We start from the raw sequence: 27,808 nt of genomic DNA on the forward strand, positions 1-27,808 counted from the left end.
CATTATCCCAGTTGGAAAGCAAAAAGGGGAAGAGATGGCCAGAGAAAGTGGGACTAACTGGGGAATTGGTATAACTTAAAGTGTGAGTGGCAGAAGAAGTGTGTGAAGGGAGATCATCAGTGGAAGAGTATGTAGCAGTAGAAGGGGTAGTGCAAGGGGAGGAGGAGTGTAAGAAAAAAGTAGGACGGAGGAGGAAGAATGGCAGATGAAGTTTTAGTGACAGGGAAAAGCTTGTTTTTGAGGAAGTGAGATTGCATGAGAAAACATCACTGTTCAAGAAAATCGGGATCTGGTTTCCATTCAAAACGTAGAAAGGATTTCTTGTACTTTTTCTTATATCACTTGATTCTTGTTCAGGTTGGGCATGTATTATATATTTCTATATCTCCATCAAGTGCAGATGACATTTTTCTTTTTCCCCTACGGTGGTGTTTCAATATTTTTGATTTTATTTGCAGTATATATTTGCTTCCAATTCATGGTGGATATGAGAATATGATTTGATCTTCTGCAGTTTGCCCATAACATAGAATTTATTTGAATATTTATGCCCATCACACTCGCTGATTTAAACAAACAATGAATGAGTACATGTCCATCCTGCAGATTAAACAAATTCTTCAGCTCTAGCAATTGCAGGAAATGTAACAAAGAACAGTTCCACACAAAATACTAACGTTCCACTGCAAGGTGCCAATCCCTAGTTTTTCATAAATTATTTACAATGTTCCTAAATAAAACATGCAGAGGGGCAGAGTGTAAAAGGTGAATTCAACTCTGTGTCGAAAATGCCATTTGTGGCTCCCTCGTAAAATGTGTTAACTACATCACTCATAAATTCACCAAAATATGGAAAACAAGAGACTGGAATTGTCAAATCATCCTCTTAATAACATTTGGAGAACAGAAAGGAAATCACGGTTTGTTCGTGATATTCAGAAATGACGATTGTGAGAATGTGGGAGGTGGGGAGCAGTGGAATGATGACCAATGTTATGGATGACACAAAGATGACCTGGGTGGATCACAGTCAGGAGGAAAGTGTTAGGCTATAGGAACATAGAAACAGATTATTCAGATAGCCAGATCAATGGCCTGATGAAATTTAACACCGATAAATTGGGAAGATGCAAGTCAGAAGTAGCAAGACAAGTGAGTACTCAAAAGTGTGTATGAAAGAGGAAGGCTAAATTTGCTCGTTTTTTCTTTTCAGCAGGGAAGGTTGAGGAGGGAACATGGTACAGATGTACAAGAGCATAAAGGGTATGGAGAGGATGAACAGACAACAGATTTTTCCTTAGTCAAAAAATCAATACCAAAGGGATACACTTTTAAAGCGAAAGGCAGGGGATTGAGAGAGGTTTTGTGGAATGTCTTTCGAACTGAGAGGGTAGTATGAATCTGGAATGCGTTGTCTAGGAGGGTGGTTGAGGCAGGGAACCTCACAAACGTTTAAAAAAAAGCCTTTGGATATGCACTTGCTGGCACTGATGTGATAGGCCTGTTTTTCATTGCAGGATTCTTTGCAGTGGCAGCCATGAACACTCTGGTATATTCTGAAATGATTAAAAAATGGCAGTTGCTGCTTTGTTCCTTTGACTGTACTCAGTAAGTGGCTACATTACAAACCAGCATCATCTCATGCAGCGTCAGCACTTACTCAACCAAAGTCAGCCCAGCCATCTCTGGGAACATCCAGGGTAATTCACATGTTATGTGAAAGCACTGTCCAACAACAGCACTGATATTATTCTGGCTGTTTGCCCCCATTATTATTGTCACAGCCATAACTTGAGCACAGCTTTTCCTCCAATATAATACAGACCCTTATCAATAAGAATGTTATTACTCTGAAGCATAATAAATTATTTCCCAGGTATTCACTTTGACAAACAGCAGGTTTTCCTGTGTTTTTTTGCCAGTTGTTTCTCACAGAATTCACCCCCCCAACCTTTTTACACTTTAACATTTTCTTGTGCACTATCTCCCTGATCTCACACACCTCACTCCCTCACATCCCCCACACTCTCCATTCTTATTGATGAATCTCTGAAAAATCTGTGCCTCACCTCGATAATTTATTCCAACTCCCAACTCACATTTTGGACTGATTTGATTCCTTCTCTCGGCATGGTCATTAAACTGGCCGTGCCTGATGACCTATTCACCTCGACCTTCAGGTTAGAATGCTATGCTTCTCGGAATGTTCGTGCGTGTATCTGTTTGGCTTGTCCTAGATGGACGTGCAGATGCAGTCGAAATGGTATACTTTCTCATCTGTATGGAAGGATACTAGTGATAGTGGGTTATGTCTGTTTTTCTGGCTAGTTGTTGTTCATGTATCCAGATGGCTAGTTTTCTGCCTGTTTTTCCGATGTAGTGCTTGTTACAGTTCTTGCAAGGCTTAGACTTCCTGGAGCAGAACAGACAAATATGTGAACTTATTGCGATGCTCAGAAGTATGAAAAGATGTAAAACAGGAGTACTCCGTTTCCATTAGTTGGCATTACAGCATTAATGAGTTCGAATTTCAAGATTATCAGCAAAAGAGCCAGGAGTGAGATAAGGAAAATCTTCTTGATTGAGGGTGTTGTTCGGATTTGGAATGGACTGCCTGGGAGAGTTGTGTATGAGCCAGACCTCTATGGTGGGCAAAAGTTGTTGGAGGGAATCCTGAAGGACAGGATGTACATGTATTTGGAAAGACAAGGATTGATGCGGAATAGTCAACATGGCTTTATACGTGGGAAATCATCCCTCACGGACTTGATTGAATTTTTTGAAGAAGTAACAAAGAAGACTGATGAGGGCAGAGCAGTAGATGTGATCTATATGGCCTTCAGTGAGACGTTCGAAAAGGTTCCCCGTGGTAAAATGATTAGCAAGGTTATATTTCATGGAATACAGGGAGAAGTAGCCATTTGGATACAGAACTGGCTCAAAGGCAGAAGACAGAGGGTGGTGGTGGTGGGTTGTTTTTCAGACTGGAGGCCTGTGACCAGTGGAATGCCACAAGGATCGATGCTGGGTCATCTATTTTTTGACATTTACATAAATGATTTGGATGCGAGCATACGAGGTCCAGTTTGTAAGTTTGCAGATTACACCAAAATAGGAGGTGTAGTGGACAGCGAAGAGGGTTTCCTCAGATTACAACAGGATCTGGACCAGATGGGCCAATGGGCTGTGAGGTGGCAAATGGAGTTTAATTCAGATAAATGCGAGGTGTTGCATTTTGGGAAAGCAAATCTTAGCAGGAATTATACACTTAATATTAAGGTCTTAGGGAGTGTTGCTGAACAAAGAGACCTTGGAGTGGAGGTTCATAGCTCCTTGAAAATGGAGTCGTAGGTAAATAGGATAGTGAAGAAGGCATTTGGTATGCTTTCCTTTATTGGTCAGAGTATTGATTACAGGAGTAGGGAGGTCATGTTACGGCTGTACAGGATAATGGTGAGGTCACTCTTGGAATATTGCGTGCAATTCTGGTCTCCTTCCTATCGGAAAGATGTTGTGAACCTGCAAAGGGTTCAGAAAAGATGACAAGGATGTTGCCATGGTTGGAGTATCTGAGCTACAGGGAGAGGCTGAACAGGCTGGGGCTATTTTCTCTGGACCGTCGGATGCTGAGGGGTAACCTTATAGAGATTTTAAAAATTATGAGGGGCATGGATAGGATAAATAGACAAAGTCTTTTCCCTGTGGTGAGGGAGTCCAGAACTAGGGGACATAGGTTTAGGATGAGTGGGGAAAGATATAAAAGAGACCTAAGGGACAACTTTTTCACACAGAAGGTGGTACGTGAATGGAATGAGCTGCCAGAAGATGAGGTGGAGGCTTGTACAATTGCAACATTTAAGAGGCATTTGGATGGGTATATGAATTGAACGGGTTTGGATGGATGCGGGCTGGTTGCTGGCAGGTGGGACTAGATTGGGTTGAGATAACTTGCCGACATGGACAGATTGGATCGAAGGGTCTGTTTCATGCTGTACATCTCTATGACTATACAGGCGTTCCTTGCTTACAGCCGTGTTCCAGGCAGAGAGTAGCTGGGCGACCACGAGGAATGGCAAAGGGAACAGGCAGAGAGTGCAGGAAGCCCCTGTGGTCATTCCTGTCGAAAACAAGTATATCAGTTTGGTTACTGATTGTGAATGTTGGGAGATGGGGAATGGGTTTCAGGCAGTGACCGTTCAGGGGAAAGCAGCAGTAGCCAGATTGGTTGCACTGCAACTGGCTCTGGGATAGGATAAAGATAAACAGCGCCTTCGAGATAGGAGATTCGATTGTAAGGGAGACACAAACGGGAACCCAGGATGGTGTGTGGCCTCTCAGGTGTCAGGACCCAGGATGTCTCTAAGGGGCTGCTGAACGTTCTCGGCGAGCGGGGGTGTTTGAACTTCTAGAAGTCATTGTGTACATTGATACATACGACACAGGTAGACAAAGGAATGTGGTCCTACAGAGAGATTACTGAGTGCTAGGAGAAAAGTTAAAAAAAAGGATCTTGACAGTGGTAATCTCCTGATTACTTCCAGTGTCATGAGGTAGTGGAGGTAAGAATAGGAGGATATTGCAGATAAATATGTGACTAAAGAATTGGTGCAGGAGGAGGGATTCGTATTTTTAGATCATTGGGAGCTTTTCTGTGATAGAGTTGACATGTTCAAGGTGGACTGGTGGCACATGCAATGGAGTGGGGAGGGGGGGAACCAATATCTTCGCAGCCAGTTTTGCTAGTGCTACAAGGGAGTGTTTAAAGGAGATTGGCAGGAGGTGGTATCCTGAAGAGCTGGGAAGCAAATGTGAGGCTGGAAGGAGATACAGTATTCAGGATAGTACGTTGAAGAGTTGATCAGGCAGGAATACGATAGGGAGCAAGGAATGTCTACGGATTAAATTACACTTTTTTCAATGCAAAATGACTAGCAGGTAAGGCCAATGAATTTAGGGTGTGTTTAGGTAATCGGCGCTGGATAGAGTAGCTATCACAGAAACATGGCTGAGGGATGGATAGGACTGACAGCTTAATGTAACAGGATAAAGTGCATTAGGAGGGACAGAGATGGTGGAAAGAAGGGAGGGGGTTGCATTTCTGATTAAGGGGAGTACCACAGCAGTGATCAGAGATAAAATAACTGGTGAATCATCCAATGAGGCTTTGTGTGTGGAACTAAGAAAAAAAGATGGGGATGGTGACATTAATGGGGTTGTACTATAGGCCCCCAAATAGTCAACAGGAATTACAGGAATAAAAATATCTAGAGAGATTGGGAAGACGTGCAGGAACATTCAGGTTGTCATAATAGGGGTTTTAATTTTTATAACAGACTTGAACTGCCAGAGCATTGAGCCATTCGATGGCATGGAATCAAGTAGGTGCGTCAGGAAACTTTCCTCAAGCAGTATATAGAGGGTCCTAATCGGGAAGGGGCAAAATCTGACCTACTCTTAAAAAAATAGGTCAGGACTGGTGAGTGAGGTGACAGTAGATGTGCACTTTGTGACCAGTGACCATAGTTCTATTAATTTTAAAGTAGTTATGGGGAGGGAAAAAATTGGACCACACATTCTAGTTCTAAATTGGGACAAGGTTAATTTTGATGGACTCAGACAGGAGTTTGCAGGGGTTGATTAGCGTCGTCTGTTTGCAAGAAAAGGGAGTTCCAGCAAGTGGGAATTTAAGATCTATATGTTCCTGTGGGGGTGAAAGGAAAGTTGACAGTAATGAGGAACCCTGGATAGCAAGAGATGTTTAGGCTTTGACCAAACAAAATATGGAGGCATGGCTCAGGTCGAGGCAGCTAAAATTAAGGAAATCCCTGGAGGTGTACAGGGGATATAGGAGTTTACTGAAGAGGGAAATCAGGAAGACGAATGGGGGTATGAGATAACCTTGCCTGAGAAGATCAGGGTGTATCCAAAGAGGTGTTTTAAGTATAAGAAAGGAAAAGCAGTAACTAGAGAGAGAATAGGACCCCTCAAAGACCAAAGTGGACATGTATGTGTAGTACCATAATGGATAGGCGATGTCCTCAACAAATATTTCTCCTTTATATTTACAGTGGAGAAAGACATGAATACATGGGAATTTGGGAAAATTAGTGGTGATTACTTGGGGGCAGTCCATATCACAGGAGAGGAGGTATTGGATGCACCAGAATGTTTGTAGTTGGAGAAATCTCATGGGCCTTACCAGATATATCCAAGAACACTACAAGGGGCTAGAGAAGAATTGTTTGGGGCTCTGGCTGATAATTTTGATCATCAGTTACCACAGGTGAGATCCCCGAACGCTGAAGGATGGCAAATGTTGTGCCCTTATTAAAGAAGGACTGAAAAATAAAGCCTGGGAAAGACAGACCATTCATCTTAACATCTGTGGGAGGTATATTACTTGAGAAGATTCTGAGGGAGAAGATGAGCATGCATTCGGAAAACAGGGTTTGATTAGGAATAATAGGCAAGGCGTTTTGAATGGAAGTTCATGCCTGACGAATTTCCTAAAAAGCTTTGCTGACGTGACCAGGAAAGTCGAGTAGGGCAGGCCGGTAGACGTCCAAACGTGTGGTGCTGGAAAAGCACAGCAGGTCAGGCAGCATTCGACGGGCAGGAGAATCGACATTCCCGTCATGATTCCATCATAAGGAATGTATAAACATCGATACTCCTGCTTCTCGGATGCTGCCTGACATGCTGGGCTCTTCCACTGCCGCACTTTTCGACTCTGATCTCCAGCATCTGCAGTGATCACTTTCTCCAAGGTTGGTAGACCCTTGGAGAAAGTGTATTTCAGTTACACCAGAACAGGATGAAGCTTTCAGCCCCTAGCGCATGTTATACAGTTACAGGATGAGACCAATCACCCCCTTGAGTAGATAGAACGAGACCCAGTTTAGATCATGCTGCAACAGTATCTGATTATTCAGCTACTTGAAGTCAGTAACACAGGAAATGGAAGAGGCAACAAAGTGATTGGACTATGGGGTATACTAACACCAGGCTATATAGCCCCTCAAGCCTGCCTTCCCTCCAGTAAGGTCAGGGCTGATCTCTCTCGACCGCAATTTCTCTTTCATGTCAAATTCTTTGTAGTCCTCAACTCCCTGATGTATCAAAATCCATTAACATCTCCCTGTGCCCCAAATCATTTCAGAGGTGTAGCTGTCTGGGATAAACAAGCCCCAACAGTCGCTACCCTCTGAGAGAACGAAACAGTCTCCACACATATACCTTGGCCTGTTGCTATGAGCACAAGTTATGGACATAGCGTCCAGATATCAACTGGACTCATTCTTATCATTGAGCAACTCGGTGGTATCCTTTACCTGTGTTCCCCACCTCACCATGCCGCCTCCTCCTACTCCCCCACCTCGCCTCTTTATCTGTACAAGCACCCCCAGTCCTGAAGAAAGTGTATACCCAAGGTGTGGACTTCTTCTTCTGATGCTGCCTGGATTGTTGTGTTCTTTTAGCCTCCTGCATTCCAACATTCACATTTTTAAACCAAATCTCTTCTTGTGTAATAGGTCAGAGAGAGTGAACGAGCTGCGCCTCTTCTTATCCAATAGCTGCGATGAGCTGAATGGCGTTCTCATATTTCCGTGAAACCAGCTTTAGATGCCGAATGAGTTCCTCGTTTTTAGTCCTGTGGAAATGTTCAGGTTCCAGTAGTACTGTGACATATTAACAGCACGAGCTTGAATGTTGTCCAGGTTTTGATACTTTATGCGATCTTTTCTGAGCATCCTGACTTCTGATCGAACTATGGAGGATCAGACATTGCTGAAGCAGCTGAAGGTGTTCGTGTCGATGAAGCTACCTGGAAGATGGCCCAAAGATATATCCTGGGACTGAGAGGATTGATCTCCACCAGCCACATTGTGTTCTGAATGGCCCAAACAGTGGGGAGTTTACAATTGATTGCCACTAGGTTCAAGTTTATTCTGTCTCCTTAACACCTTGTTCAGTCATGGGGTAAAAACAAAGACTGCAGATGCTGGAAACCAGAGTCCAGATTACAGTGGTACTGAAAAGCACGGCAGGTCAGGCAACATCCGTGGAGCAGGAAAATCGACGATTCGGGCAAAAGCCCTTCCTCAGGAACAGAGGCAGGGTCCCTGCAGAGCGCAGAGATAAATGAGAGGAGGGTGGAGGTGGGGATAAAGTAGCATACAGTACAATCGGTAAATCGTGGTGGGGATGAAGGTGCTAGGTCAGAGAAGAGGGTGGAGTGGTTAGGTGGAAAAGAGGATAGGCAGGTAGGACAGGTCATGGGGACGGTACTGAGCTGGAAGGTTGGTACTGGGGTGAGGTAGGGTAAGGGGAAATGAGGAAACTAGTGAAGTCTAAATTGAAGCCCTGAGGCTGAAGTGTTCTGAGGCAGAAGATGAGGCGTTCTTCCTCCAGGCGTCTGGTGGTGAGGGAGCGGCGGTGGAGGACGCCCAGGACCTCCATGTCCTCGGCAGGGTGGGAGGGGGAGTTGAAATGTTGGGCCACAGGGCGGTGGGGTTGATTGGTGCGGGTGTCCTGGAGATGTTCCCTAAAGCGTTCTGCTAGGAGGCGTCCAGTCTCCCCAATGTAGAGGAGAACGCCTCGGGAACAACGGATGCAATAAATGATATATGTGGATGTGCAGGTAAAACTTTGATGGATCTGCAAGGTTCATTTAGGGCCTTGGTTTGTAGATGAGGGACGAAATATGGTGTGTGAAATAGGAGGATGTCATTGATGCTACAAAACGACAAACCAACGAAGTAGAGACTGCAAAGTCAGACTGCTCCATGTTGTTCCTACTAGCTCCCTTGATAATGGTTCACGTGCGTTACATTAACGTGGTTTCCTGATGGTAAGGAGACACACCGGATGGTTTGTGCGATGTTTCAAGGAAGCATCTTCCATCTCTGAGAAGACAGACTAATCTTCTGCACGGTTGTCAGAAGTGTTTGAGAATGGCCAACCCTATCAGAGTGTGACTGCTGACAGGTTTGTGAACAACATGATGCTCAGTGCAGGGTCTCACTCCAACTGTACATTCCGACGTTGAGAGTTTGTTCAGAGCATGGAGCTCTCACTCAACCAACATGGGGAATCCACACAGCTATGTAAACTATCATAGAGTAATAGAGTTCAACAGGCCCTTCAGACCAAACTGGCCCATTCCAAATGAAATGTTCATCCATGCTAACTCCATTCCCTGCATTTGGCCCATATCGTTCTAAACGTTTCCGACCATAAATTTGTCCAAATGTGAAAATATGTATTGCGGAAAACACGTTATATTTCACGATATCAATGTTTTGCTTTGGAAATGATGAATGTTGGTTAATAACACTCAAGTTTTATTGCAATCACATTTTATTCTTTTGTCGCATTACAAGTTAAACACTCATTTCCTTCACAATCTCCCCATGGTACCATCACCGCATGGATTAGACTTGTGTAACACCTTTACACTGTCTCATTGTGGCAAGGAGGTCATTCCTTAAAAAGGAGAGAAGATCAGTTCACAGTGCCCCAAATACTGTCTCAATATTACTCTACAACTTCAATAAAGTGTCTTCACTCTTATACTTCCATCATTTTTCAAAGAAGGACAGCACACATTTACTGTGCTGATTACGTACTGCTCCGTATGACTTCTGTCAGTGGCTCATGACCAAGGACATCCAGCTCTTTTACACTAAGAGCACTTCCCATCATTTCGCCTGCTCATAAGTACAAAATAAGAAGGATGGTATGTTTTGCCAAATCATTTCATTGCCTTGCAAAGCGCTATGATTTAAGCACAGCCATGCCGACAGCACAGCGCTATTGCCATGGAGATGGTTGAAGAGGTGATGGCCTAGTTGTGTTATCTCTGGAATATTAACCCAGGGACACAGGTGATGACCCAGACCCCGGATTTGAATCTCTCCACGGCAAATGTTGGAATTTGAATTCAATAAAATATCAGGAATTGAGAATCAAATGAAACAATGAAACCACTGTGTTTGTCCGACCTGGCACACTCATGCCCTTCAGGGATGGAATTATACCATCTTCACCTGGTTGGTCTTACATGTGACTCCAGATTCACAGCAATGTGGTTAACACACAGTTGCAATTTGAAATGGCCAAGCCAGCCACTCTGTTACATCAAAGTCTACAATGAAATGAAACTGGGCGGATCTCAGCACTGACTACTTACAGCCCATGGACTGCAGTGCATCAGGAAGGCAGCTCACCAATACCTTCTCAGGACAATGAGGAAAGGAAATTAATTACTGGCCCACCATCCTAATGAATTAAGGAAGATGATCACACTCACGGAAGAGAAACAAAGGGACAGAACTCACTTAAAACCAGGACTTTGATGTACACCTTACAAAGGCATGAATTTCAATAAGTTGGGAACAGGAGAAAAATAAATACGATTAATCTGGATTTTTATTTCCATTCCAGCTGATTATCAACAATCCCTTTGTTTGTTTCTTCCTCTCTATCTCACTTTTTCTCTATCTGTTCAACTCCCTCCTTCTCCCCTTCACAAGAGACATCCCTGTCACCAACATCAGTCACACTATTTCCCAGTTACGTTCAGGTTTGACGTATGGTCGTTGGAATCGAAATGTCACTTCTATTTTTCTCTCGACCTGAGGCTGTCAAATATCTTCAGTTTCTCTGGCACTTCCTCGTTCTTTTTGTTTCTGATCTCTAGCATCATTCTTTTTGTTCAACCTTTCATGCTGTTATGACATGGGATGTCTGCATCACTGGCAAGGACAGCACTTGCTGACCTCACTAAATGTCTTTCACTGTGAGGTAATTCCTAAAGGCAATTGGTTTGACGTCAGTCAGAATCTGGACCAGATAATAACGCGGGATATCGTCAACAAAGGACAACAGTGAAATAGACAAACTTACTGACGAAGTACTGGTGAGATTATATTAGTAAAATTCGCTTTTATTTCCTGTTCCTGTCATTTCATTTTAAGTTCTATCATTTTCTGAAATAGTGTCTACCGGGGCCACTGAATTACGTGAACAACGACATTACTACTCTGACACAGTGTCCCTGTCATGAATTTACTTTTCAGACAAGAACAAGATTGTGATGGACACATTTGTAAGAGAAAGAATGATTAGAAGAGAACTGGAACCATAATGTCTGAATTTTATCAAGGTATAGATAATGGTTTATTTAGCACCCGCACTGACGTCAAGATGGGGTCTGGGGATATCATGGAGCTGGTCGTGGGTAGTTTTGGTGATGGAGAGAATACCAAGACATAAATCAATTAGGGGCAAATCGGTACTTTGGGAGTGTGAACAGTCTTGTTCTCAGATGTTTTTGAGGGCGGGGGTATGGGCGGTTCTGAAATTTGAGGAGAATGAATGGATTTGCATTTGAAACTGAAGACAAAAGTTTCAATCTTTACTAAATATAGATAACCGAAATATCACTGAAGTTCGCCAAGGCTAGTGGGATTAATAAATTGATAGAGATGGGGAAACTTACCAGGAATGCCAACAATAGCGAGCATGGGATAGTAACCAGCCTGAATAATCAGCAGTACACCATATATCCGATATGGTAATAAGTGCCAATACCTGGAAACAAGGTAAAGACCCCAGGATAAACTCCTGTCCATTGTTCCAGCATTCCATTCTATTTTTCTTAGATTCTGAACCGCTGGTGCGACATTCCAGTCTGTTGTTCTCAGATTCTGATCCATTGTTGGGACATTCCAGTCTATGGTTCTCAGATTCTGTTCTCTCCTCTCCCTGTCTCTGCTACAGCTGATCCCTGTTAGTGTTGGAGGTGATGCATCCACAGCTATAATGGGATACAGCATTGCAAGAAGCCCTTTACATATAGAAGAGGAAAGCCGTCCAGTGACAAAATTAGGATCCATGAAGACTGACATCAATCACAGTCACTGAACAAACAAATCCAGTTAACTCATTTCAGTACTCTAGCTTCAGTTCACAATAACATTTGGATTGAATTGAATGTTGACATCGCTCGCTAATGGTCACATCTTACATCAGCAATTTCTGTCGTGAAGTTAGTTGTGAGGGAGAATGATGGATGTTTTCTTGTCGCAGGCTCGATGCTTCTGCTGTGTTGTCCATTTGCAATACTGTAACTGCCTGACCGCTCCACCATGACCACCCAAAATAAACACAATGTAGATATTGTTAACATGCTGATTTCGTCTCGACTAGAACAGGTGCCTAGCAACAGAGTTTCAGTGGACATATTTGCCCTGAACATGCACAGGAAGTGAGGATCTGTCTGGACATTCCTCTCGTTGCAGTAAGACAATGTTGAATCTTCAACACACAATACGATTAAGCGCTCTTTTCTGTAAACTCACGAACACCTTAACACACTTTATTGACTTCAAAGCAGTAAGAATTACATTTGTGGAATTCAGTCCAAAGCCAAATGTGGAATGTTGTCGCAAAACCAGTCCTTGATTGTCCTTGATTTGTTTAAAGAGGCTCTAAGCGACCCAAGATTCTAATATGTCAGAATTTTGAAAGGTTCGTTTGTGCCCTTTTGTTTATACCTAACAGATAATGCCTCATCCAGAAGCCTTTCATGTCTTTAAAAAGAAACCTGTATAATCAAGAGGACGTGGCCAGCTCTCTAGCTGGACAGGTTGAATCCGTTCTGGGGTTAGTTTAGTCAGGGTCACTGGACGCTCTCTGCCTCCTTCTGCGCTTCTGACCTTGTAAGCTGTCAGCAGTTGTGTCTGTTTTACACTTGGTGCTGAGGGGTTTGTTTATTGGGATTGTTGCAAGTATTCTGGAACAGCATCCTTAAGTCGGAATAGCATGCTGGTTTCAGATACGATACGTTATTCTGGAATTCTGTTTTCGGTTCCTTATGTTTCATTTGGTAAATTGGTGAATAAATGTTACGTGTTTAAATCTCGGCAGTCTCACCGGCTAATTCACTCTAGGAATATCAGCTACACACTAACCTTCAACAAGCAGCAAAGTTATGTTCTGGGCTAGCTGCTTAAAATGTTTTGAGGGGTTGGGTTTGGCCCATAACAGACTGGGGGCCCTTTGCAGTGTTTAGATAGCGAGTGGCAGCTGTTAGTGTCTCTTATTTCGTGTGTTGATTGGCGAGTAAACAATGCTTCAGATGGCGATGGTTCTTGCAGGAACCAAGCTTGTTTTGGAGGTGGAAAAAGTGAGCTTGGGGGTTTTACAAAATGCACATAAGTCCAAGCAGCGAGAATTAGTAGACGAAGGGAATTGAAGCTACCTCCTAATGTGAGGAAAAATGAGATGATTGCAGCAGTAGCTCAGCATTCCAATTTGCTGGAAACTCCATCAGGATCTGTAGAGATGACTAAACTTCAATTGCAAATTGGGCAGCTTGAGTTAGAAGCAGTAATTAATCAGTTTGAGCTACCACCAACATTAGAAGAGGAAGAAAAAGAAAGAATAGGTTTAGTGGAGGAAAGAGAAAAAATAACTAATAGCTTTCGCAGGAGAGAAAGGAAAAGGTAGAGCATTTGAGCTTCAGATGGACACTTAGAGTGAGTAACTAAACATTTTCAGTGGCCAGTGACCATGTGGGCTTTATTGCCCCGAACAAAACTTGTAGGTAGAGCTAGTGAGGTATTCACAGCACTATCAGAGGAGGGATCTGGGGTGACTGAGGAGGGGACATGTGCATATGAGCTTGTGCCAGTAGCCTACAGACAATGTTTCAGGAATCTAAGGAGGGATCCTGGTCAAGTTCATGTTGAGTTTGAAAGGATCAAACAAAGTAATTTTGATAGATGTATAAGAGCTTTATAAAGAGAACAAACCTATGATGCTCTTGGAGGAGTTCAAAAATTCACAATATGACATAGTGCAAACTCATTTGGAAGACTGACCGCTGAAGTGGCTAATGAATCTGAATAGTGATTATTGATTATAAAACTTGTTTTGGCTTCCAGAAACAATTTCAGTCCATGATGGATAGAAACTGGGGCAAAGAGAAGTCCTCACGTAGAAAGGGAAAGGTAGATCTCGGTGAAGATTGAAATTACAACTTTCCACAGGTTAAAAAGGAAATACTTGAAGGAGACAAAGAAGTTAAGAAGCTATGGTGTTTTCATTGCAACAAATTAGGACACATTAAATCACAGATGCAGGAAAACGGGATAAGCCTGTGAGTTTAGTAGGAGTGGTAACAGAAAAAAGTGGAAGCTAGAAACGTGAATCAGAGTGCACAAACTGATCGGAGGTTTGTTGAGGAGGAAGTGACAGATCTGCTCAGAAAATATACCTGAAAAGTGAAAGTTTATTCACATAGGCAGGTAAAGAGGATGCAATATTAAGGGACACCATATCCTCTCAGTGTATGCTTCTGAAAGATGAGGAGATATGTACTCCTGAAGAACTATTTCCAGAAAATGTACTGCTAAAGGGATTTCATCTTGAGACAAAAAGTGCAACATTTTGTAAAGCGAGGATAACATATTCGAGTAAGTGTGAAGCAATTGTGGGAGGGGTATTGGACAAACTTTCAGCTCCAGGAATGCAAGTTATCCTTGTGGAAAATATAGCTGATTCCCCGGTAGGAGTCCTGCTTACTCTGGTTGAAGAACCAGTGGAGACGTAGGCAACTGAAGCAATGCAGGAGTCTTATCCTGGAAACTTTCCTGATTGTGGGATAACAAGTTCCCAGTGTTACCAGTTGAAACAGGCAATATCAAAAAAGTAAAGATAAGGAAGCTTAAGTGGCATTAACGGAGAATTTGTTCCATCAGATAGTTGAGACAAAACAGGAGCAAGTTTGTGATCATGCATGTATATTGAGTTCAGCTAAACTAATTGAGTCATAGCAGAAAGATAAAAGATTAAATCAGTTGCATCAAAATCCATATACGTTAGGAATTTTGAATATATCCCTGATTGTCAATACCTAAAACGATGTCCAGATAAGGAAATGGAGACAATCACATAGTCAGAGATGAGAAATGTGAAGAGATTAATCAAATCATTTCGCCTATGGTGTATAGAAAAAAGACGATGCGAATCGTGCATGGGCTACCAACTAGAAGACATTTAGGAGTGAAGAAAACACAGGCGTAAATACAGAGACATTTTACTGGCCTGGACTGCAACAAGATGTAGTTGAATTTTACCAGACGTGTCATACAAGTCAGGTATTTGTAAAATCACAGGCGATAATAGAACCTGCACCTTTCTTCACTATTATTTCACTTGAGGCACCTTTTACAAGAGTCTTAATTGATGGGTTGGGCCACGAACACAAAAAAAAAGTGTAAACAATAATGGATGCATCGACTAGATTTCCAGAAACCACCCCAAGATGCAATATCACAGTTAAAAGAATTGCAGCGGAATCACTCCTTTTTAAAATAGATAAGGATCACCAATAGAGCTACACTGAGATTAAGGGTTCAAAGTTCATATATAAATTATTCACGATAATGTCTTAGGGATAAAGCAATTCAAATCTATTGCGTACCATCCAAAATTGCAGGGAGCGCGATAAAGGTGACATTAAACATTCTCGATCATGTTAAGGGCTTATGATCAGGATTATCCAGATGATTCGGTTCATGAAATTCCATTTGCGCTTTTTGTGATCAGGGATGCTCCAAATTAACAGAGCAAATTCAATCTATTTGAATTAGTGTTTGAGCCATTAAAATTGATTAAGGAGAAAGTAGTAAATCAGAATTCAAAGGTCACACTTTTGGATTATGTCTCAAATTTTTGGGAACGACTAGTAGCGCTGGGGAATTGGCTGGACAGCATTAAAAAGTATTGCTGCATGCAATAAAACAGGAAGCGTACAGGAAATTTAAAATTTGCAATTTTGCTATCGGGGATAAGTTATTACTGTTACTTACAGTGGTATGTGAACCTTGAAAAGCAAGGTTTAGTGGACCTTGTAAAATAAATAGGATATTGAGTGTGGGTAACGACTTGATAAGCACTCCAGACAGAAAGACATCTCGCAGCATATGTCATGCGAATATGCTCAAAAGGTATATTGACAGGGAAGGAAAGCCGGGGAGAAGGTGTTAATGATTATGCGTTCCTCAAATAAAGTGGACAATGAGGTAGTTGTCTAAAATTGGGATAAATTATTGAGTTACTCTTCTGAGAAAAAAAGTAATTACTAGAAAGAGTTATTACTATTACATGGGAAGATAAGCAAAAATGAACTTGGAATTACTAACCCAATTGTGCATAATGTAGCAATAGGAGATGCTGTTATGATTAAGCAACATCCTTACGGGCATAATCCTCTAATGTTGGCACAGGTTCAGAAGGAGATTGAAAGCATGCTCTAAGATGACATGATCAACGTGCGTTACAGTGACTGGAACTCATGGTGCCAAAGCCAAATTGTACCCAGCAGTTATGTGTGGACTACCGTAAAGTCAATGCAGTTAAAAAGATTGATCTATGCCCAGTTCCGATTGGAAGACTGTGTTGAAAATGTGGGACAAGCAACATACATTTGGTATGAAAAACGTGCTGGCCACATTTCAGAGGCTAACCGATAAGTTACCAGATTATCCAATGTATAGTGTGCATTGATGACCTGGTGAATTTTAGTCAGTCGTGGAAGGAACAATTACAGCATTTACCGGATTTGTTTGATTGGCTTCGGAAGGCAGACTTGGTGGTAAACCTGGCAAAAATTGAATTTGCCAAAGCACAAATCACCTTCCTGGTTCATGTTATTGGACATAGATAAACGGTGTCATGGGAGGTAAAAGTGAAAGCAATTGGGGTATTTCCCATACCGTTGGCAAAAGGAGCAGTACCATGGTTCCTGGAATTGCATAGATTTTATCGCAGGTTTGTGCCTCATTTTCGCAATGTGACTGCTCCACTCACTGAATTTTTGAAGAAAGACGAGAGGTGTCAGTGGACAGAGGACTGTCAAAAGTCATTTGACGGCATGAAATATGTATTAACCACTGCCCCACTATCAGCCACACCTGATTATGCAAAACCATTTAAGGTGGCTTTAAATGTGAGTGATGTGGGTGTCGGTGCTGGGCTCCTGCAGGAAAACGACGAGAAGACAGAAAGACCTATAAGTATTTCTCCGAGAAGTTGAATGCTCAATGGTAGAAATATTCAACAGTTGAGAAAGTGACTGTGAGCTTTGTGTTGGCACTATAACGTTTCAGTATTTATATTGGCAGCAACACATCTGAGACAACCATTTACATTGATCATAAACCATTGACGTTTTTGGAGAAATTTAAGGACAAAGATGTGAGACTGCTGTGCTGGAGTCTGTTGGTGCAGCCATTCAATTAGAAAATTGTGCATGTGGCAAGTCTTGAAAACATGATTGTTGATGTATTGTCAATACTTGAATGACAGATTGAGGCACTCAGTGATAGGATAACCACACACTGAATCCGGATGGAGTTGTGCATTTTTGCATGTTTATAGTAAATGTATGTACATCCGTATTTCAATGAACTAACCACAATTTCCTTTTTTGTTGTGGGTGTGGGGGGGGGGGGGGGAGGGGGGAAGTTGAAACCTGAAGACATCTTTGTAGATTGATGATTCAGTTATATATCAGGGGAGTTGTCACAAAGGTATTCACTTTACAAGATTATGTTGTTCTTGAACTGTTTTCAGAGATTTTCTAACCATCCCAACGTTCCAACATTTCTCAATTTTGAATGCTTCATTAGGGTGCTTTGGTTTTTACCTAACAAATAATACCTCGGAGAAAAGGCTTTCATGTCTCCAAGAAGAAAAAAAAAACTTGTGTAATCAAGGGGATGTGGCCAGTTCTGCAGCTGCACAGGTCAGTACAGTTCGAAGGTTAGTTGAGTTAGGATCATGATTTAAACTAGACGCTCTCCTCCTTCGCCCTCTGACTTTGTAATCTTTGTAAGCTTTTTCTATGTATGTTTTACTTTTTGTGCTCAGGGGTTTGTTTACTGTGGTTATTGCAAGTAATGTGGAACAACATCATTAAGTTGTGTCAGCCTGTCAAGTTCGGATAGGATGAATTTTTCAGGGACTGTGTTTTCAGTTCGTTGTGTCTTATTCCTTACTTTTATAATTAAATTCTGTTTGTTTAAACGTCGACAGTCGGACCAGCTAATTCAGTCTGGGAATATCCACCATACACTTACCTTCAACAAACAACAATATTGCGGTCTGGGGTATTTGCTTAAAAATGTTTTGAGGCGTCGGGCCTGCTCCATAACAAGGTACCAAAACCTTGTTCATTAAATGTCATGAATTAATGTGTCTGAGAAGGAATGAATGTTATATTGGCTATGAGACAGTAAGGACTGGGGCCAGAGGATGAAGAGCCCTGAAGGGAGTAGAGTAACTCCCAGTCACGAGTCTTCAACCATCACTATTTGTGACAAATGGAATGAAATGAAATGCAGAGCAACAGAACAGATGACCTTTGGTACATGGAATGCTGAATGACAAAGTGAACAGAACAGGTCATCTTTAAATGCGATGTACAGAATTATATTTTATATAGATCCTGTTTAATCACAGGTTATACAGGTTGTTAAGATTGTTTATATCTGGACGGGATATTCAGAAATAAAAACAGACATAGATAGCAAACTGTAATGAGTTACAGTGAGTTGCAGCAGAGTTAGGGTGAGGATACAGCTCATACCGAGCTGGTACATAGATGATGAGCTGCATGACAACCATAGAGTCATAGAGATGTACAGCATGGAAAAAGACCCTTCGGTCCAACCCGTCCATGCCGACCAGATATCGCAACCCACTCTAGTCCCACCTGCCAACACCCGGCCCATATCCCTCCAAACTCTTCCTATTCATATACACATCCAAATGACTCTTAAGTGTTGCAATTGTACCAGCCTCCAGCACATCCTCTGGCAGCTCATTCCATGCATGTACCACCCTCTGCACCAAAAAGTTGCTCCTCAGGTCTCTTTTATATCTTTCCCCTCTCACCCTAAACCTATGCCATCTAGTTCTGGACTCCCGACCCCAGGGGAAACACTTTGACTATACATCCTATCCATTCCCCTCATCATTTTAAAAAAAACTCTATATGTTCACCCCTCAGCCTATGACGCTTCAGGGAAAATTTATGATAGGAAGGAGCCGGGAAATGCACGCCATACTCCAAGAGTGCCCTCACCAATGTCCAACTATTCAGAGAAAAATATTGAAAATAGTCAGCGACTGAGGAGACAATGTGAATCATAAAACGCAAAATATCATAATTAATGAACTATACCTCTTTTTCCTTCGAGTGTAGCTGTCTCTAAAAAGCCTTTTAAATCAAAATCAATTTCATGGGATCCACGCATTTATTTGCGGAACTTAAAGAAGAATCAGAATCTAGTGTAATACATGCGTCACTGGCACAAGTAATGGGAAGAGGAATGGAACATATTGTCCAAATATAACCGGGTTCAGCATCTAGACCAATAAAAAAGAAGAAAAATATTAGAGTTAGTGGAAATCTGAAATACAAATGAAAAATGATGGAGAAATGCAATAGATGACACAGGATCTGGGCAGAGACACAAAGTTTACATATCCAGTCTTATATGAACATTTACTGAACAAGTCATTTTGGACTCAAAAAAAGTTAATTCCGCTTTTCTCTGCCCTGATACTGCCAGATCTGTGGGGTTTCTCTCCAGCAATTTCAATTGGTGCAATAGCAGGAGACAGAGAGTAATGGTGGGCGTTTATGTTTCGGGCTGAAGGCTTGTGCCCAGCAGTGTTCCACAGTGGTAGGTTCTAGGTGTTCATTGTTTGTCATTTATGTACATGATTTGCGTGAGAATAACGAAGGTAAGGTTAGTAAGTTTGCAGATGACACCAAAACTGGTGGCACATTGGACAAATCGCGTTCAAGCTGGATGAATATGAGGTGCACTCTATTTTGTTTGTTTGTTGCTGTCTAGTGAATCAGGAATGGGCTTTTATTCCCCATCTCCTGGGGATCATCTACATATTGATGAGGAAAATTTTCGTGAACACATTTGAAAAATGTGTCACCATCCAACCATATAATACAGTGGTAGTCCAAATCAATTTTATGAAAATTAAAATCCGCCATTACAACAACCTTATTAAGCTTACATATATCCGAGATCTCCCTACATGTTTGTTTCTCAATTTCTTTCTTACTGTTGGAGAGCATTCGGTACAATACCATTGCCGTGCTCTTTCTTTTCTTATTTTGAATTTCTACCAATATATTTTCACTGGATGATTTGTCACAAATGCGCATTTAGTGCAATCTCTTCAAGCAGATCTTTGCGTTCTTATTTTTTTTCTTTTCTTATTTTGAATTTCTACCAATATATTTTCACTGGATGATTTGTCACAAATGCGCATTTAGTGCAATCTCTTCAAGCAGATCTTTGCGTTCTTATTTTTTTTCTTTTCTTATTTTGAATTTCTACCAATATATTTTCACTGGATGATTTGTCACAAATGCGCATTTAGTGCAATCTCTTCAAGCAGATCTTTGCGTTCTTATTTTTAATGCTACCTGCATGTTTTAACTAGATGTATTTTCAGAAATATCTTTCTCAGTTGCAGCATTAATTTATTCCTTAATCAAAAAGGGCGGAACTCCCCTCAAAGCCAACTGCATGATTTTTCTATCCTTTCTGTGACACTTAACACCTGGAACATTGAATTGTCAGTTTTGAACATCTCTCAGGAGAAAGTGAGGACTTCAGATGCTGGAGATTGGAGTCGAGAATGTGGGGCTGGAAAATTAAGCAGGTCAGGCAGCATCTGAGAAGCAGGAAAATCGCCGTTTCAGGCAAAAGTCCTTAATCGGCTTATTCCTGATGAGGGACTTTTGCCAAAGTGTTGATTTTCCTGCTTCTCACGTGCTGCCTGTCCTGCTTTGCTTTCCCAGCACTACACTCTCGAATTGAACATCTCTCAACCAACTTTCTGTAATAAATATGATGTCCCAGTCCCATGTTCTTAAACACGTTCTGAATTCATCAGCCTTCCCTGTAAGACCCCTGACATGTAAATAAATGCAATTGAGTGTTTCACAATTACTGTATACTCTTGACTCTCTCGTCTTTCTTTTCTAATTGACATGCTAGCCTCACATTCATAAACTTCTCCATCCATACTAAAATTTGTTATGCTACTTGGAATATCCCCCTTGCTGTCTATATCCATATAAAGTCTCCCTACATAGAATGAGCAAATCTCTCTGCGAAGATATTGGTTGCTTTCCAGTTTAGATTAGACCATTCCTTTCTGAACAGGTCTTTTCTATTCTAAAATAGATCCCTATTTCCCAAAAATTGAAATCCCTCATCGACATAATAGTTCTTCAGCCATTGATTTATCTCGGTTAACCTTATGTTCCTTGCCGGATGGGGTTGGCATTGGGAGTAAATCAGAAATAACTACTTCTAAGGTTTTATTTTTAATCTTCGACCTCCCCTCTTAAATTCATTCTGTACTGCTTTAACCTTTCCCTAAAATATCATTCCTATCACTATGTGCAATAATTTCTGGCTACTCAATTTCACCTTTAACAATGTGCTTGAAAAGTTTAGAGACGTTCTTAATCCTAGCACAGGGAAAGAAACAAACCATTCTAAATCTATGGTCACTGCCTTAGAATCTCCTGTTGATGCCCCTGACAGAAGAGCTCACTGTAGCAATAATTCTACTAAATCTTGTCAAACGCTGCTGAACATAAGAATCAGTACAAGTGTCCAATAACTGATGACACTTCCATTTTCCTCAGAGACACAATTCCCTTCAGCAGTTCTAAAAACTGAAAATCATTTGACAGAGGTATAGCCACAAGAGAATTTTGAACTATATTCCTATCTTTTCTGACTGACATAAATCTATCTCACTGATTTGCTGGATTTTTAAAAACAATCTACCAGCCATCCTCTCTGTCCCTTCAATGTGACCTTAAAAGCAGGATTTCCTTTTACTACACATTATGTTACCTTTCATTAACTACAGACAATGGAAAAATATTTACTTATACGTTTCAAACACACAAAAACATAAATAAAATCAATCATTCAGCTAATTAAATCAATAAAAGTATTCCCCTTCAACAAATTCTGAAAAGAAAAGTCTTCTCCGGACCTGAGCAAGTGTAGTACTCTCCGGAATGAAGGGACGACTCCTTTGTTTAAAAAAAACTGATTAAAACCGCTTTCGCCTCGTCCACCTCCTTAGTCACTTTCTCAAAGAATTCAGTAAGGTTTGTGAGGCACGACTGGCCCTTCACAAAACCATGTTGACTATCCTTGATCACATTATTCCTATCCAGATGTCCACAAATCCTATCCCTTACAATTCTCTCTAAGACTTTGCCCACAACAGAGGTAAGACTCACCGGCCTATAGTTATAGACATTTCTTTTGTTTGTTTGTAAACCACCTTAAAAAGATATTTTTTTAAAAAAATATTCGTTTGAAAGAAAGTAATGAATTGTTTTGCTTATTTTTTGCTTCTGAATGCTAATAAAACACAATAGAAAAAAACGTTAAATTAGTAATCTATGGTAACCATATTAACTGCAAAAAAGGCTACATGAAATATTTGACTGCCTGCAATCCCAGGAGCAGCTGTAAGATCTATGCTGCTCTAAGAACATTTTTCTGGGCCTGTTTTTACAATATGAAGAAAATTGGGCATATGTTTTAATAATTTGTTTCCAATTCAAGGTGACTTACGATATAACTTGATCTCCTGCCATGAGGCTATATCTGTAGAAGTTAATTGAATCTTTCTCATCACCTCTCTAGCTCTTTCAAACAAAATTATGAATCTGTGTCCATCGTACACACGGAAAGTTCCTTCAGCTCTGACTGTTGCAGGGAACGATAGAAAGAACATTATCCAGGTCCACATAAAACATAAATGCTGCAGTGAAAACCACCTAAACCTAATCCAATATTAATTACTTACAAGTCTTATGAATAAAATATACAGAGGCGTTTAGTATGAAAGGGGAATTGAGCTCCATGTCCAAAATAAAATTTGTCCAAAATAAGAAGAAAACTCAACTGCATCACGCTGTAAATTCATCGAAATAGAAAAAAAAAACAAGAGAATGGAATTCTCAATTCTTTTCCTGTGAACTACATCTGGAGAACACGAAGAACATCAAGGCTAAATAGTGAACTTCAAAAAAGATGACGATAAGAATTGGAGGAATGGAGTTTGGGGGAAATGATAAATAATGTCGTTGATGACACAAAGATGAGATGGTGATTCACAGTAAGAAAGAACGAGTGAGGGTGCAGGAAGGTATAAACCTACTGTTCAGATGGCCAGATCAATCGCTGATGAAATTTTAGACTGATAACTGTGACACATTTCAGAAGTAACACGACAAGAGAGTACTCAAACTGAAGGGAGGCTCGATTTATTTGATTTTACTTTTAAAAAGAGAAGGATCAGGTGTGCTCCCGATGGAGGTGTTTAACAGCATGGGGTGGGGGGCGGGGGGAGGTTGTATGGACAGGGTGAAGAGAGAACAGCTTTTCCCCTTACTCCGAGGCTCAATAATGAAGAGACACACTGTAACTATAAAGCGAAACTGGTCTCATCATTAATGTGCAAACTGTAGAAAAACTTTCCTATTTCTAAACGTGTTTGGTTTTAAAATATTTCAAGATTTATATTGCCTCTCGAAAAATACATTGTTTTTCCATTCAACTCGCCAACGTTCACAAAAACAGGCACATTTTTCCAACTATTATCCAATATCCAATATTTACCCGTTCCCTTAACAAGCCCAGACCTCTTTAAATTACTTATATCCTCTTCACATTTTCCTTTTCTAACCATTTCAATTCTTGTAGTCTCACATGAAACATTCAAAATGTTGTTCATAAGACGGAGATAATGGAAACTTTCCAAAAATGTTGATAATTTAATATTTTTACTCAATATCTAAACTATAAAGTTGCCACAATGCTGAAGTGTTTTGTTATCCCGTCACCCACTTCTCAGATTGCAGTTTCAAATAGCCATGAAATATAAAAGGACTTGCCAAATCTTTACTTCCAATCTATATGGACATTTGTCCCTTCATTATGAAATTGGCATATTAATTATGGATTGTCTATCTTACTGCAACGGTGTGTTTTGGTTAATTAAAAACTAGGATAGGCCATTTGGTTGCCAGGCCTGCTGTGGTAATCAACAACGCCTGACTGCGTTATTTTCTCCACATTAATGTCATATTCCCCACACACAGAGCAATCTGCATCTTCCTCAACTAAACCCCACGATTCCTGTTACCTCAGCCACCAACGATGAATAAAATCCAAAGAACTGTAGATGGAGCAACACAAGAACATAGATGTTTAGACTGGCGGTAGGAAATTCAAATATACACTTATCCACACTAAACACCATCGGCCAGATATTGCAATCTGCCTCATTTCCCAAGCCTATCAATATTCATCTGTAAACTTTTTAGCTCTTCATTACAGCCTGTTTTACCAGCTAGTTTTATACCATCTGTGAATTTAGTTACTGCACTCAGTCTCTCCTTCCAGGTCATTTGCGCAGATTGCAAACAATTGAGGTCCGAAAACTGAACACTGCAGCACCTCAGTAGTTTCACTCCGCCAGAGAAGACGATTTATAACAATGCTTTGTTTTCTATTAGTCAGCCAATTCTCTATCCAATTCAATACTCTACACTTAAGCCCCGGAATCTAACCTTCTAGATCAGTCCTTCATGCACCATCTTGTCAAGTGCCTTCTGAAGTTTTGATGTACAGCAGTTACTCCATTCCAATTATCCTCATTGTTGGTTACATTCTTAAAGAACTCCAACAGATTTGTCAAGCACAACCTTGCTGACACTGGTAAATTGATTTTTGTTTTTCCAAGTGTTCAGTTATTTCCTACTTTATGGTTGTTGAAGAAACTTCCCCACGACAGAAGTTAAACTGATTTGTCTATAGTTTGTGATTTGTTTTCCTATCTCCTGTTTTGAATGCTAGTGCCACATTATTAATTTTCCAATACTTCGGCACTGTCCTAGAATCTAGGGATGTTTTGAAAATCGTGACTAATGCATCCAGTACATCTGTTGTTACCTCCTTTAAATTGATAGAATGCAGACCGAGGGCCTCACCTAACTTTATTCCCATCAATGTATTTAATATCTTCTTCCTCATCATTGTACTTCCATCAAGATCCTTTGCAATTGTTGTACATTTTGGGAAGGAATTATCTTCTCACAGTGAAAATAGGAAATGTTGGTTTTGCCTCTGCCAAATCTGAGTTCCCCATTATTACCTTGCCGTCATCCTCTAAAATACCAACATTTCGGTACAGCATTCTTTTCCTTTTTGTCTACTCGGAGAAATGTCCTTTATCAATTCTTATGATTTCTGCTCGTTTTCCTTCGTAGCCATTTTGATTTTGTTTTTACTAACCATTTGCTGACAATGTTAGCGTTTTTTCTTTAATTTATTCACAGGATGATGGCGTCACTGGGTTACACAACACTCATTGTCCGTCCCTAATTGCCCAGAGGGCTGTTAAACGTCAACCAAATTTGTGTGGGTTTGATGTCACATGTAGTTCAGACCAGGTAAGGATTGTGGTTTCTGTCCCGAAAGGAGATTCATGAAACAGATGGGTGTATCCAACAATGAGCAGTGGATTCATTATCGTTGATAGACTCTTAATTCCAGGTTTATGTTGAATTTATCTTCCACCATCAAACATGGTGACGTTTGAAGCCTGTCCCCAGAACATTATCTGGATTAGTAGTCGGCGATGATACAACCAGGCTATCACCTTCATGTAATTATTGATTTCCTTGTTAAGACATGGATCACTTTTCACCTTTTTACAATTCCTGTTCCACTCAGGATTAACTTTAATTGAGGGGTTTGATTATCTCCCTAAGTAGTTACCACTGTTCTTCAACTGTCCTGCCCTTTAATGTTTTGCCAAGTCCACTCTTGCCAACCCCTTCCTCAGGCCAGTAAAATTATCATTGTCCTACAGTGAACCTCTCATATGTGATTCTGTCTTTCCTGTTTCAATCTGAATGTGAAACCCTAGCATGCTGTGGTCACTCTTTCTAAAATAATCCAGTAGTACAATAAGATTTATCACCTCTTCCTCATTACGTAATACCAAAGCCAGTTCTCTGTTTGATTAGATTACATTTTACTCGAAGAAATAATCCTTCATATATTCGGTGAATCGTTCTCTGATTACTCCAGTAAATATGAAAGTTCAAATTACCCACGATTACTCTTGTTCCCTTGTCTCAAGCCATCAATATTCCCTGCTTCATGCTATTCGCTACTTTGAAAGTAGGTTGCCGGGGTGGGAGCTTGTGGGCTGGAATTGCTCCGACCAATGGGTTTCTTTCCATGTGCATTATTTCGAACCAGAATGATTAATCATTATCATCCCACGTGCTCGTATCATTTTTTAATACAGCCTTGACATTATCCTTAACCAATATAGACACTCCAACTACTGTTCCTTCTTGTCTGAATAGAGTCTCCTTGGAAATTTAACACCCGAGTCCTGAACTTCCTGTAACCACGTTTCAGTAATCTCCACAAGGCCATACTTATTTACGTTTGTTTGAGGTGTCAGCTCATTCATTTTACTCCAAATACTGCACACATTTAGTTAAAAGGTTTACCACATATTCAACTTGACTATCTTCCTCTTCCTTGCCTCACTTCCAGGTGGCACAGGGAGCAATCCCAAGGTTACAGTCCTGGAGATCCTGCTTTTAAACTCTCTCCGAGCTCCCTGAGCTTTTCTTTTGCAGGACCTTTCACTCATTTTACCTATGTCATTGGCACCAACGTGTACCACGACCACTGGCTGTTCACTATGCCCTGAACATGCTTTGAGACATTCTTGATGGTGTCACTAACCCCCCTTTGTATGAAGAATCCATAGAATCACAGAATCCCTACGGTGGGGAAGCAGGCCGTTTCACACAGCATGTCCACGCTGACCCTCCAAAGAATAACGTATCCAGACCCATCCCCCTACTCTGTATCTCTGCACTTACCCCGACTAATGCATCTAACCGGTACATTGCTGAACACTATTGGCGAAAAGTAAACATCCCAGACCTATTCCACTAATTTATGTAGAATCTGCTTTCTCACAACAGATACTGCCAGAGCTACTGGGCATTTCCAGAAACTTCTGCTCTTGTCACTGATAACGATTGCATATTGATAAGAACATGTGCAACTCAGACTTGAAAAATGCTGAATTTAAACTTTCAGGAGAAAACTAAATATTTGGTTTTTCAATAGTCCCAGTAAAAGTTCATTAAATTACTTCCATCCTGTACATGAAAGTCATGCGCTCACTTTTCAATCCTGAATAAAGGAGATTTTTGCACCTTTTTAATATCAGAAAGCTCGGAAATGTTGCACATTTACTTCTTCTTATTGGAATGTGATTGCATATCATTCTTTCATGTCAGTTTAATTATAGCGGATTAATCACAAAACACACACGCACACACAGACAGACACGCAAACAGACACACACACAATGTATTACTTTGTTGAAGAATGCCAGTCACATTGTTAGTAACTAGAATCATAACTGGAAAGAAAAATTTAGCTAAAGGAAGGATGACAGTAAACGGGTCTTTTTATGTAACAGAATATGTTATTGTGTGAACTTTCTAAGATCATCAAATTTACAGAAAACAAAAGATATTGTTATGAAGGTGTAGAGGTGTATATTGTTCTGAAAGGTGTTAAAGTATAAAATTTGACTGTGAAATCAACAGTGATGC

Source organism: Hemiscyllium ocellatum, unplaced genomic scaffold (assembly GCF_020745735.1).
Source record: "Hemiscyllium ocellatum isolate sHemOce1 unplaced genomic scaffold, sHemOce1.pat.X.cur. scaffold_246_pat_ctg1, whole genome shotgun sequence".
In the NCBI taxonomy this organism is placed as follows: domain Eukaryota; kingdom Metazoa; phylum Chordata; class Chondrichthyes; order Orectolobiformes; family Hemiscylliidae; genus Hemiscyllium; species Hemiscyllium ocellatum.